Source organism: Priapulus caudatus, unplaced genomic scaffold, assembly GCF_000485595.1.
Source record: "Priapulus caudatus unplaced genomic scaffold, Priapulus_caudatus-5.0.1 Scaffold752, whole genome shotgun sequence".
Classification (NCBI taxonomy): domain Eukaryota; kingdom Metazoa; phylum Priapulida; class Priapulimorpha; order Priapulimorphida; family Priapulidae; genus Priapulus; species Priapulus caudatus.
The window spans coordinates 59,808-66,397 of record NW_014577813.1 but is presented as its reverse complement, the minus strand read 5'-3'; positions in this window follow the sequence as shown (position 1 = coordinate 66,397).

Below are 6,590 nucleotides of genomic sequence, written 5' to 3'. Positions count from 1 at the left end.
TCCATCCATCCATCCATCCATACACGTGCCATCATCATACCTCCCATACATCCATCCATACATCCATCCCTCCTCCATGCCATCCATCCATCCATGACCATCCATGCCACCATCCATCCATCCATCATCCATCCATGCCAGTACCATGTCCATCCATCCATCCATCCATCCTTCATGCCATCCATGCCATGTCATACCATCCATCCATCCATGCCATGCCATCCATCCATGTCCATCCATCCATCCTCGCATCCCATCCATCGACCATGACCATCCATCCATCCCATGCCATAGCCATGGCCATTACCCATGATCCATCGCATCCATCCATCCATCCATTCCTCCATACATGCCATACTCCATCGCTATCATCCATTCATCCATCTATATGTGGCGAGGAATGGGGGAACACGGCCTCTTATTGCGTTGCTACTTCACAACACTCGGCTATCGCCCGGCGACGCCCTCTCTTACTCTCGCGCACTGCGATGACGGTTATGCGAGTCATATTCCATTGCATTTTTCTGCAGTTTCACCGGATTAACGCCGCACGCGGCTGAAACTCAGACTGACACCTGAGCTGGCTTTCGCGAAGACTATGTTCCTGTCGTTGCGCGAGGATCGGCGACAGTCTCCGGCGGTGTGATTCCCCCACGAGGGTTGAGAACGGTTTATTCTAGCGGCGTCGCTATAATGTGTCACGTGGTCAACGTCGGAGCTCCTAATGGGCTCAGCGTGAATCAAATGTCGAAGCTCTTAATGGTCACGTGCGTGAGCCGATGACTAATAAGCGAGTACACGTGAGTCAAGTCGGCTCTAATAGGTTCACGTGATGCAATGTCCGGACTGTAATAGGTCGACGTGATCAGGTGTTGGCTCTAATAGGTCCCGTGATATACTCGGCTCTAATAGGCGCCGTGGTTGGAACATTGATTCTCGTGGCCAGAGACGATATGGCCGAGCGCGTCGGCTTGCCGCGTGACTTGGCATGTGCGGGCGGCGTGCCCGTCGGCCGCAGAGCCGCTCCCGCTTAACCACGCGCGCGACGATCAGGCGCGACGACACACAGAACGCAAGCACGCCACTCGCGAACAGCCGGTCGTCTTCGTTGCGATGACGTCCATCCCGGTCCGACCATGACGCTATCGACGAGTCGGGTGAATCTAACAATACAGAGGATAGTGTGAGATTATATCACATTGCTTCTATCTCGGGCCGTTTTAGCCGTATATCTCGATGTACGCTACGATAATGTGTGTGGGGCCGCGCCGCGCAGTGTGTGTGTGTGCGTGCGTGGCGGGTGCGTGCGTGCGTGCGTGTGTGTGGTGTGTGTGTGTGTGTGTGTGTGTGTGTGTTGTGTTTTGTGTGTGTGTGTCGTGTGTGCCGAGTGCGTGCCGTGCGTGTGCGTGTGTAACAACTACATGTGAATATGCTCTTAACACTGAGACATCAACAGCACACACCAAAACGTGTCAAAATTTTACTATGACTGGCTTTCGCTGGACCGGAATGCTTTGACGCTATAGGCAAATTTCGTTGTCTGTGATAATGGAAAGATAGTATTATTTTAACAGCCAAGATGGTGATGACGCGCTATCCCTCGCAGCTTTGCGTCTGGTGAGCTATTCGTAACCCCAACAACAACCTCCTTCTTGAAATCGTCATGGTTACCACTACCACGGCCTTATCCGCAGCAAACCTGGTACCACTACCTGCAATCCTCCTCTTTGTAAAACTCTGTGTTACTCACCCACCACGTAACCTCCTCCAACAAACTTTGTATTCATTACTCCCGGCAACCGTAGCTCCTCCCTCTAAACTCTGTGTTACCACCCATCCGCAACCTTCTCCCAGCAACTCTGTGTTACCCACTCCATATACACCCCGTCCTGCCTCCCCCATCGCAACCCTGGTGTTACCAACGGATCCGCGAACCCTTCTTCCTGTAAACTCTGTTTTATTTAGCGTACACGAGCCTCCTCCCCACACCACAACTTGTTGCATATTACTGACTACCGCAGCCTGCCCTCCCACCTCTAAACTCATGTTGCTCTACCACATTCGCAACCGTTGCGTTCCTCGGTAAACTCCTGTCCTTATTTACTTACAGCAGCCTCTCCAACAAACCTTTGTATTACTATGTGCCGCTGACCGCGGGTAACTATCTGCTCTCGGCCGCCGCAAACCTGTGTTAGCCCGCGGGCACAGCGATCGCGACAAGCCTTCGTTGCCCTGGTAAACTTTGTTTTGTTTACTCTACACAAGCTCCCTCCCAACAAAGCCCTTGTAGTTTTCACCAACTATTCACAGCCTCTTCCTGTGAATCCTGTTTTAGAGATTACTTTACACAGCCTCCTCCTCAACTAAACTCTGTGTGTGACCAACTCGTACACAGCGCCTGCGCCTCCCCAGTCGCAGAGCCTTGGTGTTCCCCCACTATCGGACGAGCCGTCCTCCGCTCTAACCCTGTGTTACCTCACCCACACCATCGCAACACTTCCTCCGCTGTAAACTCTGTTTTGTTTATTCTAAAACAAAGCTTACCCCAACACAACCCATGTGTTACCACTATTCCACACACTTCTCCTGCAAGCCTCTGTGTTACCATCAAACACAGCCCCAACAGGGCACGCCCGCCAGTCCGCAACCTTCTTCCTGGTGAATCCTGTTTTACTAGAAAAAACGAGCAGTTGTCCGCAATACATGTATCCCTCGCTGATCCTACAGTATGAATGGAACATATTCCGATTAACGCGGACGTGAGAAAGGGAGTGAGAGAGAGAGAGTTAAAATAAGTCCAGAAGACAAGAAGGTTTCGTTAGAGCACTGCGTCAGTCGCCTCCAGCATAGTCGTAACGCTATATCCGGAAATTCTGGCCTTGACCCTGGAGGCCGAAAAGAGAAACTCCGTAAAGTCGACGGCTGAAGGTCAACACAAGCAATAAGGGGCAGTAAGTGGTTCTCTGGTATGCGACAGACTCCTCTCTCGCCCAAGATGTGTAAGCAGTACAAGTTTGGTCCCGCGCTAAAGGTCAATTAGGCGGCTGAGTTAAGAGAGCTGGAAGAGAAATATGATCCAACGGTACAAGGTAAAGGTGAAGATAAAAGGTCGCAGGTGACGCTGGGTGGGGCAGTTTTTACCCGATCTCGCGATCATCTCAAATTGGCATGCCAAGGTGCGGTTATGGTAAAGGCGAAGATGCCAATCGTTTTTTGTGTGGGCGGGTCATCGTTGGCCATGGGTAAGCAACATTTTTGTTGGAATATATTGTAGAATGCTGTAACTTGTGCTGTTTTTTAGCACCGACTTGTCCATGGAATTTGGCAACACCAGGGCCGATATAATGCATGTCTATATATATATATATATATGTATATGGTAGTATAGTATATTGGTGATGACAATCATAAATTTAAATAGCAAATTTTTTTATCGAAAATGTTAATATAAATTTTAATACAAATATAAATTTCATGACAATCGGGTAAAAAGTGCAGAAGTTACAGGTTCTAGAATATTTCGACAAAAAATGTTGTTACCATTGCAACGATGACTCCGCCCACACCAAAAACAATAGGCGTCTTCGCTTTACGATAACGCACCTTCATGCGAAATTTGAAGATGATCCGAGAAGAACTGCAGCCGGTAGAGCGTTCACAAGAAAATCTTTGCGGCGGCGGCGGCGGCGGCGCGACGATGCCAAACCCATAGTATCCCCACGAACTTCGTTCGGGGGATACAATTACTTACACAGCCTTCTCCTAGCAAACTCTGTGTTACCACTATCACAACCTGCTCCCTGCAAGCCATGTGTTACCACGATCGCAACCTTCTTCCTGTGAATCCTGTTTTAATTACTTACACAGCCTCCTCTCAACAAACCCTGTGTTACCACTTACACAGCCTCCTCCCCGCAAGCCCTGTGTTACCACTATTACAGCCTCCTCCCCGCAAGCCCTGTGTTACCACGATCGCAACCTTCTTCCTGTAAACTCTGCTTTATTTACTTACGCAACCTCCTCCCAACAAACTTTGTATTACTACTACCGTAACCTTCTCCCAGCAAACTCTGTGTTGCCACTATCACAGCCTGCTCCTCCCAGCAAACTCTGTGTTACCAATATCACAACCTCCTCCCAGCAAACTCTGTACCTGTCGCGGAGGCCCTTGCTGCTGCTGTTGCAGAGAGAGAGAGAGAGAGAGAGAGAGAGAGAGAGAGAGACAGACAGACCTCTGACATCCTTTCTGTCTAATGTGAGCTGGCGTGTACGCTTCGATTTGTAGGCGCGCTGAAAAAAAGAGGGAGGAAGTCGAGTTTTTGTTCCGGCTGCCGCCGCAGTCGCACGGGCCGTGCGCGCGTGGAATGCTCCCGCGATAAGAATGCGTGCCAGCATGGCTTCAGCAGCAACGGCAGCACCAGCAGCAGCAGCAGCAGCAGCAGTGGCGACAGTAGCGGCAACTGCAGCGGCAGCAGCAGCGGCGGCAGTGGTAGTGGCGGCAGCGACAGCAGTAGCAGCAGCAGTGGCAGCGGCGGCAGCGGCGGCAGCGGCGACAGCAGTAGTGGTGGCGGCAGTAACAGCAGCAGCAGCAGTGGCGGCAGCGACAGCAGTAGCAGCAGCGGCGGCAGTGGTGGTGGTGGCAGCGACAGCAGTAGCAGCAGTAGTGTCGGCGGCGCCGGCGGCGACAGCAGCAGAGGTGGCGGCAGTGACAGCAGCAGCAGTAGCAGCAGTAGTGTCGGCGGCGGCAGCAGCGACGGCGGCAGCGGCAGCAGCAGCAGCACCAGCAGTGGCCACAGCTGCAACGGCAGCAGCAGCAGCAGTGATGGTGGCGGCAGCGACGACAGCAGTAGCAACAGCAGCAGCAGGAGGAGAAACAGCCGCAATCGCAGTAGCAGCAGCAGTGGCGGCAGCAGCACCAACAGCAGCATCAGCACAACGACCACCACTAGCAGCAGCAGTAGCAGCAGCAGTAGTAGTAGTAGTAGCAGCAGCAGCAGTAGCACCACGACCACCACTAACAGCAGCAGCAGCAGCAGCAGCAGCACCACGACCACCACTAGCAGCAGCAGCAGCAGCATCAATAGCAGCAGCAGTAGCAGCAGCAGCAGCAGCGCGTGCCGTCTGCATCGCTCTCCTTTAATACGTAACCCCCCGAGAGGTCCGTTTTTACTCGCCTACACGGCAACAGTGTCAGCGCGTAAATGGCACGGCGCGGCGACGCCCTCTCCGTCGGCTGGCTTCGCAGGCCCCGAAGCTCCGACGCTCAGGGTACGCCGCTCCTGCAGGAAGAGCGCGTCGCAGAGCCGATCCCGAAATCTCAAAAACTAGATTTTAGAAAAATAGGAGAGCTAGAGCAGTCCGGGATGCGCACCCGACGGGATACGCACGCACGTGTCCCGCCGCGTATATAACCGCTGTGAGCGGGTGGTGTCGCCAACTGGCAGGTTCCGTCAGGTGTCGGAAGCAGAGCTGTCAGCATGCATTAGCGGGCCCGTGCAGCGGTGGGAGCACGCAGCAGCAGCAGCAGCCGCAGCAGCAGCAGCAGCAGCAGCAGCCGCAGCACAGTGAGAGTGCAGGAAGTGTTGACGACTACTCCCGCGACATCCGGAACTGCTGCTGATACCACTGCTGCTGGTACTGCTGTTGATGATACTGGTACTGCTGTTGCTACTGCTGGTACTGCTGTTGTTACTGTTGCTGCTGCTGCTACTAGTACTACTGCTACTGTTACTGTTACTGCTGCTACTGCTACTGGGACTACTAGTACTACTACTATTACTACTACTACTACTATTACTACTACTACTACTACTACTACTACTACTACTACTACTATTACTACTACTACTACTACTATTACTACTACTACTACTATTACTACTACTACTACTACTACTACTACTACTACTACTACTACTACTACTACTACTGCTACTGCTGCTATTACTGCTATACGGAGAGACGATTCCACTAGCGGCTGTCTGACAACCAGCAGACCCCCCCCCTCCTGGCGAGGACCCCACGAAGCTGCCAGACCGATCGCTCTCATCCGGTGACTGCGCAGCAGTAGGAGCGCGCGACGACAGCGATAGGTCGCCCGCGCCGTCTGCGTGCTGCTGCGTGTCTGCGGGGGTCGACACCAGTGTAAGTTATACCGCAGCACAGCCTCCGTCGGCAGTTGGCTTCGTGTGCGGGGTGTGTGATTAAACCTGTGTGTGTGTGTGTGTGCCGGCATCGTCTTCGTCCGCCTGTGGCTCGTCGTGTGTAGTCGCCTAGGTGAGAGGTCGGACTCCGGCCCGCGCGACGTCGGGGAGGTCAGCCGTGCGACGTCAGAGAGATCAGTCGTGTGACGTCAGAGAGGTCAGCCGTGTGAGATCAGAGGTCAAACGTGTGAGATCAGAGGTCAGCCGTGTGAGATCAGAGGTCAACGTGTGAGATCAGAGGTCAAACGTGTGAGATCAGAGGTCAAACGTGTGAGATCAGAGGACAAACGTGTGAGATCAGAGGTCAACGTGTGAGATCAGAGGTCAAACGTGTGAGATCAGAGGACAAACGTGTGAGATCAGAGGTCAACGTGTGAGATCAGAGGT